The sequence below is a fragment of the Aquarana catesbeiana genome, linkage group LG03 (genome assembly GCF_042186555.1).
Source record: "Aquarana catesbeiana isolate 2022-GZ linkage group LG03, ASM4218655v1, whole genome shotgun sequence".
Classification (NCBI taxonomy): domain Eukaryota; kingdom Metazoa; phylum Chordata; class Amphibia; order Anura; family Ranidae; genus Aquarana; species Aquarana catesbeiana.
In genome coordinates this window covers 320,077,904-320,092,360 of record NC_133326.1, presented here as the reverse complement: position 1 = coordinate 320,092,360, position 14,457 = coordinate 320,077,904, and positions in this window count along the sequence as shown.

The window sequence follows — 14,457 nt, the reverse complement described above, 5'->3', positions numbered from 1 at the left end:
AAACAGTGGGTGTGGCCAAATTGTATGGGAGGTGCTTCTTGCCTCCTTGTACCCATACAATATTCTTTGATTACTGTACCACAAGCAAGAGTTTGACAGACATATATAAACCTCAGCACAATTATTTAAAAAAAAGAAAAGAAATTCTTCAATTACATATGCTTTTTATGCACACAAAATATAAAAAGAGAGCTAACACTTTGTCTGAGCCTAGCTTAAAGTGGTGTTCCGGCCAAAATTATACTTTTTAAATAAAAATACCCCTATAATACACAAGCTTAATGTATTCTAGTAAAGTTAGTCTGTAAACGAAGGTCTGTTTCGTTAGTTTATAGCAGTAGTTTGTTATTTTATAAACTTACAGCAGGCCGTGGCCATCTTAAGTGTGAGCATCTGAAGCCAGACTGTATTTCTTCCTGGAGCTCATCCTTGCAGATCTCGCACATGCTCAGTGCAGCACAAGCAGTGTAATAGGTTTCAGGTCAGGTTTCCATAGCAACGGCAGTGTCAGAGGAAGTTGCCGCCCCTTCCCAGAAGGCATTGCAAACAGGAAATGATGCGATGGGCCGTGGCCAGGGAGGAGGAAGCGATGGGCCGTGGCCAGGGAGGAGGAAGTGAAAAAGAAATACAGCAGATATACAATAGGTGCTGAGAAAAAAAAAAAATATCCAGTTCATTTACAGTGCACAGTTTAGTGAGGGATGCTGAAGAGTTGTAAAAGTGGGTGGAACTCCACCTTAAAGAAAGGCTTCATTAGAATGGCCAGGGACTGCTTAGCAACCAGCAACTGTTGAGTACATGCTATGCGCACTGCAGCAAATAGCAGGTGTGATGAAATTGTGCTAACAGTGGGAGGGGTTTAAAACATGAGCCTGCCCATTGTGTACACCAGGGATAGGCAACCTGGGGCCCTCCAGCTGTTGTGGAACCACATTTCCCATGAGGCATTGCAAGGCTGGCAGTTACAATTACTCCCAGAGGCATGATGGAACTTGTAGTTCTGAAACAGCTGGAGGGACCCAGTTCACCTACCTCTGGTGTACACAGTAACATATTCCACAGTCCCTGTACCCCAAAAAATATGCTTTAATCACTGTGTCACGAGCGAGAGTCTAACAGACACGTACAAACTTCATTACTTATGGTTTTCTGCACACAGCCTACCTTCAAGAACTGCATTAACATAGTGACTACTGAGCAACCAGCATCTTTTGTATAATATAGCATAAAGAGTGCATTGGTCAGGGGTATATCATAAACAGCACAGCATAAAGTGTGTGGTGGTCAGGGGTATATCATAAACAGCACAGCATAAAGTGTGTGGTGGTCAGGAGTATATCATAAACAGCTCAGCATAAAGAGTGCAGTGGTCAGGAATATATCATAAAAACAGCACAGCATAAAGAGTGCAGTGATCAGGAGTATATCATAAAAACAGCACAGCATAAAGAGTGCAGTGATCAGGAGTATATCATAAAAACAGCACAGCATAAAGAGTGCAGTGGTCAGGAGTATATCATAAACATCCCAGCATAAAGAGTGCAGTGCTCAGGAGTATATCATAAACAACACAGCATAAAGAGTGCAGTGGTCAGGAATATTTAATAAAAACAGCACAGCATAAAGAGTGCAGTGATCAGGAGTATATCATAAAAACAGCACAGCATAAAGAGTGCAGTGGTCAGGAGTATATCATAAACAACACAGCATAAAGAGTGCAGTGGTCAGGAGTATATCATAAACATCCCAACATAAAGAGTGCAGTGGTCAGGAGTATATCATAAACATCCCAGCATAAAGAGTGCAGTGCTCAGGAGTACATCATAAACAGCCCAGCATAAAGAGTGCAGTGATCAGGAGTATATCATAAAAACAGCACAGCATAAAGAGTGCAGTGGTCAGGAGTATATCATAAACATCCCAGCATAAAGAGTGCAGTGGTCAGGAGTATATCATAAACATCCCAGCATAAAGAGTGCAGTGGTCAGGAGTATATCATAAACATCCCAGCATAAAGAGTGCAGTGGTCAGGAGTATATCATAAACATCCCAGCATAAAGAGTGCAGTGGTCAGGAGTATATCATAAACAACACAGCATAAAGAGTGCAGTGGTCAGGAGTATATCATAAACATCCCAGCATAAAGAGTGCAGTGCTCAGGAGTACATCATAAACAGCCCAGCATAAAGAGTGCGGTGGTCAGGATTATGTCATATACAGTCTGGTGTAAAGAGTTCCCAAATGAAGAAAAAATTGCTTCAGTTTAGGATTGGTTTTGCAGAGCTGAACATAGCTGAATGGATGCAACTAAACCTGCTTTTAAGCAGGAACATGTAAACCCAGGAAAAAGGGGTCTGGGAAGTAAACAAATTTATACTTCTCATATACTGTGTTTCCCCAAAAATAAGCACGGATCTTATAATAATTTTGGCAGCCAAAAACACAGTAGGGCTTATTATCGGGGTAGGGCTTGCCATTTTATCTGCTGTCTTCTCTACCCCACTCCCTCCCTACCTGTTAGTGTGAACATAGTAAAAGTGGTTGTAAAATGCTAGAATCCTCACAAAGGTGTGTGTTTCTGTAATCGAATTGTGTTAAGTACCTTCGGGAGCGGGAGATCAGCTGAGCGCCGAGGGCCGCTATAACGAAGGTATTTGACTCAATTGGATTACAGAAACACACACCTTTTACATGATAAAATGTAATATTCTAGCAGTTTACAATCACTTTAAACTAGGGCTTATTTTCGGGGTTGGGCTTATATTGCAGCCCTCCCTGAAAATCACAGTAAGTCTTAGATTTGTGGTAGGTCTTACTTTCGGGGAAACACGGTAGTTTCTGCTGTGTTTAGAAAAGCTGAACACAGGCGTGCCAATGTGCATGAGGTCTTAAGGGGAAGCCTTGCTGAAAAAAAAGGCATTTTATTCTAAAATACGGGCCTTATTAACATCAATTTAAAAAAAAAAAAAAAAAAACCCTATACTGTATATCCTGAAATTAAATGATAATCACAAAATACAAAACCCATGAAACAAAAGCCCATTTTTTAATTAAAGGCTCACAGCACAAAAAGGAGGAATTGTGACGTACGTGTATATTTAAACATATTGTATACAGCGTGACATACAGAGTTCAGTGGACAGTTAAAGTAGCCTATTTGAACCATGTCAGTCAATTAATGCATTAGGTATAAAACAACATCAATGTACATAAGATCACATATAAAATACAAATACGAGCTATAATGTTACGAACAGCAGAACACGTGCATAACACCCAGCCTGAAACAAAAGTTGTAGGAGCCAACCAAGAGACAATGCAAACTTCTGGGGGAGCAGAGGTTACAGTGTCTGCTTCCAGCGCGCCCTGCAATCACTCTGCAATGCTGTTACCCTTCAGTTGGATGGCCACTATTACCTACTTTGTCCTGGTGCAGTGGCTCTCTGTACCTTGTCTGACTCTGTTTGCACACTGTGCAGAGTACTGTACTGAGTTCCATTATATCCATCACAATGCCGCCTACCAGACATAGGAACTTCTTGTTGGCATGGGGAACCTGCATGCCATGCAACTAGATTTGCTTAGTTGATGTGTGAGCTAGCTCCCCCTTGTGGCCACTGGACAGACAACCTCGCCAGACCTAATACTAGAAGGTACATGTCTTTGCATTCACAAGTAATTTTGAAGGAAACAGTGCAGAACACCAAGTTTCCTCCATCAGTTTTATACACCTTACTCTTTTCTTGCCTCAGCTTGCCAGCATGGATGGGAGTCATTGAACACTTTTCAAGACCTTGCACACTCATGGTCCAGGCCCAGTCTCTGAGAAGCTCCTTTCTGCAGTGGGCCTAAGATAGGGTCCCTACAACAGAAAAGGGCAATTAAAATGGTCATTAACTACCTCCCATCTGGCCTATTATAATAATACAGCTGGGCAAGAGCACCATTATCCGGGGTGGATGTCATATGACGTCTTCCCACTCGTGTGCCCCCCAGGGGCTGTGCAGCAGCGCGATTGGTGACCTACTGTGTCCAACGGACACAGTGGAACACAGATTGTTGCACCTGGGCCAGCCCTGGTACCATGTGATCTCTGTGACCAAACACAGCTATCACATGTCAGTTGTGCACAATGGCTTTCATGCATAGCCATTCATTGTGCATTGCAAAAAACACACAGGGGGTGCAAATATCTTGTGCATTGCCATAGACAAATTTATTATATCTAATAGGACAAATGGATACTCACAAGCATATAAAACAGTATGCATATAACTCAAAAATGCCAGCTTCCTTGGCTCTAAAGAAGGGGGTTTGTCTCCCGAAACGTGTCAACCATCCAATCAGGATTGGTCCTACGGAACCCTTGGATCTGGTGCTGGAGTGTTTTTTGGAGACTTTAGCTTTATTCATTGTGCACTATTGTAATCTCTGTGGTCACAGTGATCAAATGGCACCTGTACCACGTGATAGTTGTGGCTAATCACAGGTATCGCAATTGTGCACAAAGGCACATGAATGGATGCCATTCATAAAAATGATTGCTTATATAGTGATTGTCACTGCAATGAGTAATCACAGTGTAAACAAAAAAATTCTGCTCATCCCCCCCAGAGCAGTACAGTCTCATTATGGTGGCACTGTAATACTCTGGTTACAGTGTGTAAAGGAAATAGAAAAAAATGTTTTAAAAATGTTTTAAAAAATGATAAAAATGTATTTTTTTTACATACTGTCACCAGTCAGTGTCCCTGATTACCGCCACACCAGTCATATGGTGATAATGTACTGTTATGGTGACAGTATGTAAAAAAAAAAAAAATGTGACGAAAAACAAACTTTGTTTAATTTCTTAAAATCACCATACCCCTTACTAAATACCTTGGGATGTCTACTTTCCAAAAAGGGTTTTTGGTGGGTATTTTTACAGTCCTGGCATTTTAGGGCCTCAAGAAATGAGGCCGTCAGTACATCAGGATTGATTAATTTTCAAATTAATATACCATAGTTTATAGACTTGATAACTTTTACACAGAGTAAATAATATACACTGATTTGGGTTATTTCTATCAAAGAAATATAGCAAAATACATTTTGGCCTATATTTATGAAGAAATATTATTGTTAAAACAGAAACTAAGAAAATCGTGGGTTTTTTTTTTTAATTTTTTAATTTATATAGCAAACAAAAACCCAGCGATGATTAAATACCACCAAAAGACACCTCAATCTGTCTCAAAAAATGATAAAAACGTAATCTGGTTACAGTGTTGCATGACCGAGTAATTGTCATTCAAAGTGTGACAGCGCTGAAATTAGAAAATTGGCCTGGCAAGAAGGGGGTGAAAGTGTCCAGTAGTGGTTAATACACCCCTCTGATAGGGGCTTCTGTCAGCAGCAAGCACTGCTCCCTCTCGCAATGTAGATGTCCTATCTTGCGCTAACTTGTATAGATATACACTTAATTCTTCCATAGAGTGACCAGACTAGAAGTTGTTAAATATTGAAACTTACTTACTGAGGTTAACGGTATTTGTCCTAAATTGCCGGTTTTTACAAATCAATAGTGCAACACGTTTCAGGTGTACAACAACTGTTAACAAGACTTTTCCTTCAATAAACACTAGAACATGCTTAAGGCCTGTTTTACATCGGCTTTGGCAGTGGCGCTCATACCTGTAGGTTGGTCACTTCCCATTTTAATGACTATTGATCCCTCTATCTCTCTCTCTTTCCCCATGCTCTATTCCCATAAAGTTGAGTAACACTGCAAGCTCAGCATCTACTACATTGTTGCATGTGTGGCCTTCCTCCTGTCTCCCATGGAAAGAGCTCCAAAGAACAACTTCCCCTCCCCTATATACCCTACTACAAGAAGTTACTCAGGCTGATGCATCACCATCCACAGTTAACGGACATGACCAAAAATTAACCCATGCAGTACAGCATGTAGGCCCTGCTTACAGCCCACATCTACTGAGTACCTATCTGAGGCTTGTTCTGTTCATAATTAACTTGTTAAGCCACAGTTAAGTACTTAATTGAGGCAGCCTACTTATCCACAGACTCACAGCAAGCAGATTTGCTGGATGGGCTTTCTAGCCCAGCTATTGCGCAGAAGCTGCAACAGTATAAAACACCTTGCCTAGTTTAGCAGCTAACAATTTAGGAAAAATGTGGAAAAAAAATTAGGCAATGGCTCAGCTCAAAGAAAGAGTTCAGACTCTAGGGGGGAAGGATTAATTCGTCAAGGGTAGAAGCCCTATGAGGGAAAAAAAAGGGGGAAAATGATCAACCAGGTGGGCAGGAGCATAGGGAGGATCCCCAAGGGGGACTTTCCAATAAGGAATGAAGAGAAAAGGGGAGACATGGTGCATATTTATAGATGTCATATCTGACCCCTCACCCCTAAGGGAACCAAAGAGCAAAATGTCACACTGGCTTGTAGGACATGGCAGGAAAATTTAGGAGGTAAACATTTGCCGATTGCCCCGTCAGCACTGAGGGAATCATACAAATTTCTTTCCTGCAACCCGTGCCTGCAGGAAAGAAATTTGCACCGTGTATGGCCAGCCTAATATCCTTATCTATCCAAAGAATAGTACGCGTTGCCTCAATCAATCAGTGATTCCACAACAACCAAAATATGGTGAGAAGGTAAAGAAGTAATTTCCTTAAATAGTAGAGGAGAGAAATCTCAAGGAGCCTCTTGTAGAAAGTCTTGTGATTGATAGCCACCTCTGATTGCAGAAGTGGCAATGGTTTCTGAAATAAGTCAGACATAGTGTCTGTGAATTCAGCCTTGGCCAAACAGGTCATGTGTAGCAGCATGTGTACATCTAGTGCTTCTTACTAAATTTTGGTTTTGACTGAAGGTCACCATTAAATATAAACACAGCAGTTTAGAAGTTGTTGTATTTTCAGATCCATTGCTTTATTAGTGGATTTAATTACCTACAAAGAATATTTCCACACAAATTCCATGACGCTAATGAGATAATATACTTATCTACCCAGTTGCTAGTAAATTTGAATAATCTGTGGTCAATCTCATTTTTATCCACTAGATGGCACAATAAAACCAGCTCAAATGTCATGACTTGTCTGTTATTTCTGAATTCTTTTAAATCAGCGGATTCAACAATAAAGTCCTCGTACTCTGTGGATCTGGTAACAGTAGAGTTAATACATCACAAGACTTTGTTCAAATATTAACTTAAGATATCTCATTACTAGCACTTGTGTAGTAAGTATAAAACCTCTACACCTGTACCCCCACTGTTGCTCGATAGAGATGTTCCATTTAGAAGCCCGACTCAACGATGTTTTAACAGAGAAGCAAAGAAGCTTACTAAGTGCATCCCTTGCCACCTGATGGAAATGTACCCCTTGTCTACTGAATGAACTTACCCATGGTTTACTGCTAGGCATTTACCTGTGGTCTACTGATGGAAACGTACCCCTAATCTACTGACAGGACCTTAGCCCTTGTCTGCTGATGGAAACTTACTCCTTTTTTAGTGAGAGAAACCCATTTTATGTCTACTGGTGGAAGCCTATACCTTGTCAACCGAAAAAAGTCATCCTTTGTCCACTGATGGAAACTCATCCCTTGTATACTGACAGAAATTCACCCCTTGCATATTAATGGAAACCTATTCTTTGTATACTGATGGAAAATCATCCCTTGTATATTGAAGGAAAGTCATTCCTTGTATACTAACGAAAACTCTTCCCTTGTATACTGACGGAAACTCTTCCCTTGTTTACTGACAGAAAGTCTTCCCTTGTATACTGACGGAAACTCTTCCCTTGTATACTGACAGAAAGTCTTCGCTTGTATACTAACGGAAACACTTCCCTTATATACTGACATAAAGTCTTCCCTTGTATACTGACGGAAACTCTTCCCTTGTATACTGACAGAAAGTCTTCGCTTGTATACTGACGGAAACTCTTCCCTTGTATACTGACGGAAACTCTTCCCTTGTATACTGACGGAAACGCTTCCCTTGTATACTGACATAAAGTCTTCCCTTGTATACTGACGGAAACTCTTCCCTTGTATACTGACAGAAAGTCTTCGCTTGTATACTGACGGAAACGCTTCCCTTGTATACTGACATAAACTCTTCCCTTGTTTACTGACGGAAACTCCTCCCTTGTATACTGACAGAAAGTCTTCCCTTGTATACTGACGGAAATTCATCCCTTGTATACTGACGGAAACTCTTCCCTTGTATACTGACGGAAACTCTTCCCATGTATACTGACGGAAATTCATCCCTTGTTTACTGACGGAAACTCTTCCCTTGTATACTGACGGAAACTCTTCCCTTGTATACTGACGGAAACTCTTCCCTTGTATGCTGACAGAAAGTCTTCGCTTGTATACTGACGGAAACGCTTCCCTTGTATACTGACATAAACTCTTCCCTTGTTTACTGATGGAAACTCCTCCCTTGTATACTGACAGAAAGTCTTCCCTTGTATACTGACGGAAATTCATCCCTTGTATACTGACGGAAACTCTTCCCTTGTATACTGACGGAAACTCTTCCCATGTATACTGACGGAAATTCATCCCTTGTTTACTGACGGAAACTCTTCCCTTGTATACTGACGGAAACTCTTCCCATGTATACTGACGGAAATTCATCCCTTGTATACTGACGGAAACCCTTCCCTTGTTTACTGACGGAAACTCCTCCCTTGTATACTGACAGAAAGTCTTCCCTTGTATACTGACGGAAATTCATCCCTTGTTTACTGACGGAAACTCTTCCCTTGTATACTGACGGAAACTCTTCCCATGTATACTGACGGAAATTCATCCCTTGTATACTGACAGAAACTCTTCCCTTGTTTACTGATGAAAACTCTTCCCATGTATACTGACGGAAATTCATCCCTTGTTTACTGACGGAAACTCTTCCCTTGTATACTGACGGAAACTCTTCCCATGTATACTGACGGAAATTCATCCCTTGTATACTGACAGAAACTCTTCCCTTGTATACTGATGGAAACTCTTCCCTTGTATACTAACATACAACTTGTCAACTGACAGAGGCTGATGCCCTGTATACTGAGGAAAACCCATCCCTTGCCTGCTGCCAGTTACCCATCCCTTGTATACTTAGAGAAACTCATCCATGGTATACTGAGGAAAACCCAACCCTTGTCTACTGATGGAAACTCATCACGCGTATACTAATGGAAACTCCACTCTTGTCTGCTAGTGGAAACTCATCCCTTCTCTATGGGTTTTATTGGATTAAAGTGCAAGTGTGCAAACGCAAACTTTAAAGCTGTTTTACTTGCAAGAAATCACAGAAATAGGCCATGAAACCATTGTGTACATAGCTCCTTACATCTTGGTATTCACTAATCCAAATGCACTCTCTATGGTATCACCAGTACCACTGGCACTGTTTCCAGCTATATTGGCAGCAGTATTATGATCAATTCAATTAGAAGCCAAGGACCTCTGGTCTCTCTGCAGAGCAACTCAAGTATCCACCAGAGGAGCAGTGGGTCCACCTTCACACTATTAAGCTCTCCCTTTAATGGGTTCTTAAATCATACTGGACCTCTGTAACATATCCACCCTGCATCCATAATTGTCATATACTGTAGTTTGATGAGCACTATATACTGTAAGGCATGCTACTTATTTTTGTCGTTCAGTCAGTAGCCACTACAAACTCTGTCACATATTCACATAAACCATGTACTCTTTATAAGACTCTAGTGACAGTCTGTAAAAAAAAAAAATTCTAGGAATTAGTCTTTACATATCAACAATGTATTTGGCAAAGGCAAATATCATAATTTTTGCAGCATACAAATCTTTCTTCATCACTCAAAACCATTGTAATTCTTCTATACAATAATTGTACTCATTGAGGATAGTTACTAAAAGTGCTCTGTATGCATGTCAAATACTCCAAATTTTATATATTAGATAAATCTTGACTGTAGTTACCATAGTAACTGTCTAGGTTTGTCTTTCATTTAGATTTGATGTGATATAACATGGATGTAGCTGTTTCTGCCACGAGTATTGCAATCTGCGTATGTGTTATTTTGCCTAGTGGGCGTAGATTGTTTAATATAATACTACAAGTTAATTTCTTTAATACATTCTAGAGAGGAACAGTTTACTACCAACTGCAGCTTCAAATAACAATGCTAACACATTATATCAATAGATACACTGTTCATAGAAAATGCATATTTATGTGCTTTCAATATAGTTACATAGTAAGGTTGAAAAAGACACAAGTCCATCTAGTTCAACCAAAAAAAAAATGCAATCCCGTATACACAATCCTTCATCCACTTTTAATCCAGAGGAAGGTGAAAAACCCCAGCAAAGCATGCTCCAATTTGCTACAGCAGGGGTAAAAATTCCTTCCTGATCCCCCGAGAGCCAATTGGATTTTCCCTGGATCAACTTTACCTATAAATGTCAGTACCCAGTTATATTATGTACATTTAGGAAAGAATCCAGGCCGAAAGATTAGGCTGCTCAATGACCAGAGCACTTTTTACAATTTGGCACTGCGTTGCTTTAACTGGTAATTGTGCAGTCATGCAATGTTGTACCCAGACGAAATTTGTATCCTTTTTTTACCACAAATAGAGCTTTCTTTTGATGGTATTTGATTGTCTCTGCGATTTTTAATTGTTGCAATATAAATGGAAGAAGACTGAAAATGTTGAAAAAAATGATATTTTCTACTTTTTGTTATAAAAAAAATCCAACAAACTCAATATTAGTCATACATTTAGGTCAAAATGTATGCAGCTACATGTCTTTGGTAAAAAAAATGTCAATAAGCGTATATTTATTGGTTTGCGCAAACGTTACAGTGTCTACAAATTATTGTACATTTTCTGGAATTTACGCAGCTTTTAGTTTATGACTGCCTATCTCATTTATTGAGGTGCTAAAATGGCAGGGCAGTACACCCCCCCCCCCCAAATGACCCCATTTTGGAAAGCAGACACCCCAAGGAAATTGCTGAGAGGCTTGTTGAGCCCATTGAATACTTTATTATTTGTCACAAGTGATTAAAAAATGACAAAAAAAAAATTACACAAAGTTGTCACTAAATGATATATTGCTCACACCTGCCATGGTTATATGTGGAATTACACCCTGAAATACATTCTGCTGCTTCTGAGTATGGGGATACCACATGTGTGAGACTTTTTGGGAGCCTAGCCGCGTACAGGACCCCAAAAAACAATCACCACCTTCAGGCTTTCTAAGGGCGTAAATTTTTGATTTCACTCCTCACTAGCTATCACAGTTTTGAAGGCCATAAAATGCCAAGATAGCACAAACCCCCCTCCCCCAAATGACCCCATTTTGGTAAGCAGACACCCCAAGCTATTTTCTGAGAGGCATGGTGAGTCCATGAAATATTTTAAAATTACAATTTTTATTTATTTTTTGCACAAAGTTGTCACTAAATGATATATTGCTCAAACATGCCATGGTTATATGTGGAATTACACCTCAAAATACATTCTGCTGCTTCTTCTGAGTATGGTGATACCACATGTGTGGGACTTTTTGGGAGCCTAGCTGTGTACAGGACCCCAAAAACCAATCACCGCCTTCAGGCTTTCTAAGGTGATTTTACTCCTCACTACCTATCACAGTTACAGAGGTCCTGAAATGCCCAGATAGCACAACCCCCCCCCCCCCCAAATTACCCCATTTTGGTAAGTAGACACCCCAAGGTATTTGCTAAGAGGCATGGTGAGTATTTTGCAGCTCTCATTTGTTTTTGAAAATTAAGAAAGAAAAGAAAAATGTAATTTTTTTTTTCTTTTTTCAATTTTCAAAACTTTGTGACAAAAAGCGAGATCTGAAAAATACTCAACATGCCTCTCAGCAAAAAGCTTGGGGTGTCTACTTTTGTTCTATCTGGGCATTTCATGGCCTCCAAAACTGTGATAGGCAGTGAGGAGTGAAATCAAAAATTTACGCCCTTAGAAAGCCTGAAGGGGGGTGCATGCGTAGCTCGTGATGATGGCGGACGCGTGATACACAGGCTTCGGTCCCCGTCTTTCCTTGCACAGCTCCCGCTCAGCCTGCATCCTCCGCAATGGGAGCTACACCACCTACCGCCGGAGGACCCCGGGCAGCCCATGGCTTTCAAAAACACATCTTCAGACCCTTCACCGAGTCACGGCCTACACAACACATGGAGCGGTACCTACTTAGGCCGCAATCCCCGGCCTCAGGTACTCCGGAGGACCCGCCGGAACCCACTGATCCTTTAGCATTCCCAGAGGGGCTGCCTATGGAGATACCACCCACTCCCCTGTCAGGATCTGCTGCTGCAATCACAGTGGGAGTCCTTGATGCAAAATTGCAAAGTTTGCTGAAGGACTTAACTAACAACATAGCCAGAGAAGTAGGGGAAATAGTTCATGAGCTCAGGGGAGAAATTACATATTTCGGAGAACGTACAGATACCCTTGAGAACGAATTCGATGAACTGGTGCAATATGTGCATGTTCTGGAGGAGGACAATGCTACCCTCAAACATACGGTGTCTCAGATCCAAATACAGCAGGAAGGCCTGGAGAATAGGGAACGCAGACAGAACTTGCATATCTGAGGGGTCCCTGAGACCATTACTGATAAGGAGATTTGGCCCTATCTCCTAGGTCTCTTCGTCACCTTGGCCCCCCGTATTCCGGATATAGACTGGCGTCTTGATCGGGCGCACAGATCTCTAGCCCCAAAACCTCCACCAGGGACTAATCCTAGAAACATTATAGTCCGCTTCCATTATTATGAGAGCAAGGAGACTCTCACCACAGCTACATGTAACAGAAGCCGCCTAGAATACAAGGGCGCCAAGATCCAAATATTCAGTGACCTGTCTCCTATTACTTTGGCTTAACGTAGCAGCTTGCGACCCATCACCACTCACCTCCAGAACCACCAGACCACATACCGATGGGGCTTTCCCTTCCGTCTGTCCGCATCCAAAGATGGGGTTCAACACACAATGCGAGAGCTATATGAAAGGGAAGCCATCTTACGCAATCTTGGTCTCCCGCCGTTACCCGAGGAAGAGCTCCATCCACCCCTGCTGGCAACTTGGCCACTCTCCACCCCTGAGAGGATCTGGACCCCAGTACGACAGAAATCGCAGAAGGAGGCTTCCACTCCCCAAAGGCCTGTGCACCCACGTCACCTCACCTGAAGACCCAATTTGACAGAGTTGATTAAGATGGCTTTCTTTCCACACAAATAGACACCCTATAGTTTTTTACCCATGGGACTATTACCATGCCCACTGTTACCTGTTGGGTTCTCGAATTTGCTTAAGTTCAAGAACTATTGGAAGATGACGGGACTCAGAAGTTTGGTCTCACGGACTGCTGTGCTCCCCACCACTATCCTTGGCACTCGCCTCGGATTCCTGAGGGAATTCCCCTCAGGCCATTCACCAATGTTGTGGGGGTTTTTTTTGTCTGTTTTTTGTTTTTGTGGGATTTTTTTCTTTTCTTTTTTCATCCCACACCAATTATCCTTTTTTATCCTGCCTTCATGTCCAGTCATGTTTTTGCCCCCTTTTTTTTTTAACATTGATTTTTTAAATTTTTTTCTTGTTCCTTCTATGTCCTTTTTGGATTTTCTCTCCCTTTTTTTTTTCATTCACCATGGATTGTGCTCTCATTTTATGTGACCAGCTTACAATGCTTTTGCTCATATATTGTTTCATATGGCTTTACGTGTTTATTCATGCAATGTTAAGGGCTTGAATTCTATTCATAAGAGATGGCTTGCTCTTCAAGGCTACTAATGCTGATGTGATTATGGTTCAGAAGTCTCATTTCCGCTCTGAGGGTTCTTTTAAGTTTGCTTCAAAATGGTTCCCCACCACCTTTGTAGCCTCTGGACCATCTGGGAAAGCTGGGGTTGCTATCCTTATCGAACGCACGTGCCCATTGCAGGTTATGTCTTCTGTTTTAGACCCTCTGGGCTGATTTATTCTCCTGAACTGTACTGTAACTGTGCAAACGTCCCTTACTTTGATCAATATATATGCACCTAATGCGGGACAGATTGGATTTCTGACAGAGGTATTTGAGAAACTTTGCCCCCTTTCTCAACCTTTCATGATTATGGGGGGATGACTTCAATATGTGCATGTCCCCAACTAAGGATAGACGTACCCTCTTCCAATGCACCCCCTCAACCCCCACCCACAAGTTATCTACATCCTTTCCTAAAATTATAGGGTCCCATAACTTCTATGACTCTTGGCGGGTTAAACACCCAACCCACAAACAATATACCTTTTACTCTCCCCCACATAAACTCTACTCCCTTCCGGATCATTTTTTTATTTCCGCACCATTATTTATGCATTTGGTGGATGCTGAAATTGACCCCATAACATGGTCAGACCATGCCCT